Here is a 3844-nt window from a genome sequence, read left to right on the forward strand (position 1 = left end):
ACAGGCGCACGCTACCATGCCCGGCTAATTTTTTGATTTTATTGTAGAGATGAGGTCTCGCCTGCCCAGGCGGGTCTCGAACCCGCGGGCTAAAGCAATCCACTCACCTCAGCCTCCCAAAGGCGCGGGATTACAGGCTGAGCCACCGAGCCCGGCTACTCTGATTTTCTTTTAACCATTATCTATACTGTGATGAACAGCTCACACCATTCTCTTCTCTCTCAGCCCCTCTGTGACTCAGGAAAAGGAAATGCGGGTGAGATGGAGCAGGTCTTGCCAACCCAACTCACGAACATTCTAGCTTTGCCCTTTCTTAAATCTCAGATTGGGTTTCCTGGTGTCTGCCAGGCATTCCCTCCTGAAGGATCCATCATCATCACCAGACTGAGAGAAGGCTGCTACAGCAGAAAGTCAGGACACTCAGGGGCGCCAAATTCTGGCGTCCCAGGCATTTGAGCTTGAGAGGAAAAGTGCCTGAATCTATCTGCCTCATTGGGCTCATGTGCTGAGTAAGGCACAGAGTCCTGCATCTCCCAACTACCTCTCTGGTGTCCTTTCCTCGACGCACCATCACTCAGCAGTCAGATCAAGGTCTCAGTATAGCACCCTGGAAAGTTGCCGGGGTGGTTTCCTGGTGTGATTCACAAACAGCAAAAGAGTCTTAGTCTGACTTGGAGACAGATTTGAGGGGTCAAGGGGGTATGTCCTCAGCCAGGAAGCTTCCTCGGGACCTCTAAGTCCCCAGAGATCTTTTCTTTTTTCTTTTTTTTTTTTTGAGACAGGGTCTCATAGGCTGGAGTGCAGTAGTCCGATCACATCTAGCTCAGCCTCCTAGGCTCAAGTGATTCTCCTATCTTGGTCTCCCAAATGCTGGGATTGCAGGTGTGTGTCGCTGCACCCGGCCCCAGTCTCTGCCTTTCTGAGCTCATAGTATCTCCTTTTTTTTTTTTTTTTTTTTTTTTTTGAATCGGAATCTCATTCTGTCACCCAAAATGGAGTGCAGTGGCAGCTCCTGGCCACCGCAACCTCAACCTGGTGGGCTCCGGGGATTCTTCCACCTCAGCCTTCCAAGTAACCAAAATTACAGGCATGCGCTACCATACCCGGCTGATTTTTGATTTATTGTAGAAATGAGGTCTCGCCAAGTTGCCCAGGCAGGTCTCGAACCTGCAGGCTCAGGCAATCCACTCACCTCAGCCTCCCAAGGCGCGGGATTTCAGGCTGAGCCACAGAGCCCAGCTGTATCTCTTATCCAGGGTGCCCACACCATCATCTCTGCTGTTGTTTTCACATGTGGTGCTGTTTTTCCAATGGTGAGCCACCCCAGGTCAGGGAGCACGAGTGGACTTTTTGTCTGGCCCTAACCCAGCAAGCTGGATACCAGCAACAATCAGCAGCGCGAGGCCGAGCCACCAGTGTTTGTTGTGTAGCATGTAGGCGTTCTGCACACTGTGTGGATTGAATTATACGTGGAGGAAGGCTTCCAAATGGTCCCAAATGAACACCTGGGGCCTGGCTGTGGACTGACCGTGTCAACAGGAGACACAGAGGAACGTGGCACACTCCCACGAGCCTGGGTCCAGTTGGTTTTCAAAACCCAAGCCTGCCTCACTGGCTCAAGTTTCCTCTGAAATAGCTCCACCCAAACACCATGCTAGCTGCAATGGGGAAGTTAATCCCCCTGAGAAGTTCCTGTTGGTGCACTCTGAAGGTAGAGCCACTAAACCGAACGACAGCTGGAGAATGCTGGGAGCAGGGCAGCCCCAGGATCGGAGAGCAGAGCCTGAGCTGGAGTCAGGAAACCTGAGCTCAGGCTTGGCTCTGCCAGTGTGCCCCGTGACTCCAGGCCTCTGACGCAGGGCCTCATGGTGACTTTACCCCTCTGAGTCTCTGCCCTTATATGCCCAGCAAGGGGCAGTCCTGCCCAGCCACCCACACAGAGATGGTGTCAGGAGCAAATGACACAATAGATACAAATGTATTCTGAAAAGTTGCAAGTGCTATAATGACCTGAAGGGTTATTAGAAAGAAAGTGCTGAGAGATCAAAGGGATGTCTAACGCGTGTCAAGTAGGAAAAGTCCTTTATGTGTTCAGTATTTGATCATTTACAAAGGGTTTCTAGGTTCTTGATCTCAGCTGTGCCTCACAATAACCCAGCATGGTGTGTGTGTGGATGGGGCAGGGTTTGGGATTGTTCTTGACCACCGAATAGGTGAGGAAAAGGAGTCTTAGGAGGGACATGATTCCCCCATGGTCTCTCAGTTACAGAGCTGGGACTAAAACCCCTTTTTGCAGTTTCCCATGCTCCTTATGATGGACCCCTTATGGTGCTGCTTCTGTTTCAGTTACAGCAACCTCCTTGGGAAATTTTCCACAAGACCTACCTGAACATTTCTTTTCTTTCTTTCTTTATTTGAGACAAGGTCTTGCCAAGTTGCCCTGGCTGGTCTTGAACCCCTGGGCTCAGGCAATCCTCACATCCCCCTCTCCCAATAGTGCTGGGATTATAGGCGTGAGCCACTGTGCCAAGCTAAGCAAAAGGATTTAAGTAGAGAAATAATATGATCAAGGCTATGTTTTTAAAATTTTTTTGCTGGCCTTGGTGGCTCAGTCTGCTTTGGGAGGCTAAGGTGAGTGGATTGCCTGAGCCCGCGGATTCGAGACCTGCTGGGCAACTTGGCAAGACTTCATCTCTACAATAAATCAAAAAATGAGCCGGGTATGGTAGCACGCGCCTGTATTTCCAGCTACTTGGAAGACTGAGGCAGAAGGATCGCCAGAGCCCAGCAAGGTCGAGGCTGCGGTAGCCGGGAGCGGCCACTGCACTCCAGTCTGGGTGACAGAGTGAGACTCCAACTCAAAAAAAAAAAAAAAAAGAAATTTTTATGTTTTAAATAATTGTCTTTATTATTATTTTCTTGAGTGGGGATCTCACTTTGTTCCCAGGCTGGAGTGAAGTGGCACGATCACAGCTTACTGCAGTCCCAACCTCTTGGGCTCAAGTGATCCTTCCATCTCAGCCTCCTGAGTAGCTGGGACTATAGGTGAGTGCCACCACACCTGGCTAATTTTTTTATTTTTTTGTCAAATGAGGTCTTGCTATGTTGCCCAGGTTGGTTTTGAACTCCTGAGCTTAAGCAAATGCTGAGATTACAGATGTAAGGCACCACACCCAGCCAGGGTTGTGTTTTTTAAAAAAGGTCTCATGGCTGGGCATGGTAGTTCACATTGGGAGGCAGAAGTGAGAGGATTGCCTGAGTCCAGGGGTTTGAGACTAGCCTGGGAACCTTGGCAAGACCTTATCTCTACAATAAATCAAAAAATTAGCCGGGCATTGTGTTGTGCACTTGTGGTTCCAGCTACTTGGAAGGCTGAAGCAGAAGGATCACTTGAGCCCAGCAGAGAGAGGCTGCAGTGGCTGTGAGTGTGCCACTGTGCTTCAGTCTGGGCGACAGAGTGGGACTCTGACTCAAAAAAATAAAAATAAAGGCCAGGCCTGGGCAGCTTGGTGAGACCTTATCTCGGCAATAAATCAAAAAATTAACCTGGCGTGGTGGCACATGCCTGTAGTTCCAGTTGCTTGGAAAGCTGAGGCAGAAGGATCACCTGAGCCCAGCAGGCCAAGACTGCAATGGTTGTGAGCAGTGTGCCACTGCACTCTAGCCTTGCCTACAGAATGAGACTCTGACTCAAAAAAATAAAAATAAAAATAAATAAATAAATAAAAATGCTTTCATGGCCCAGCATGGTGCCTCACATTTATAATACCAGCACTTTGAGGGCCCGAGGTGGGAGGATTGCTTGAGCCCAAGAGTTGAAGACCAGCCTGAGTAACATAATGGG

The sequence above is a fragment of the Carlito syrichta genome, unplaced genomic scaffold (genome assembly GCF_000164805.1).
Source record: "Carlito syrichta isolate Samal-C Ts95f unplaced genomic scaffold, Tarsius_syrichta-2.0.1 Scaffold311972, whole genome shotgun sequence".
NCBI classification, from domain to species: Eukaryota; Metazoa; Chordata; class Mammalia; order Primates; family Tarsiidae; genus Carlito; species Carlito syrichta.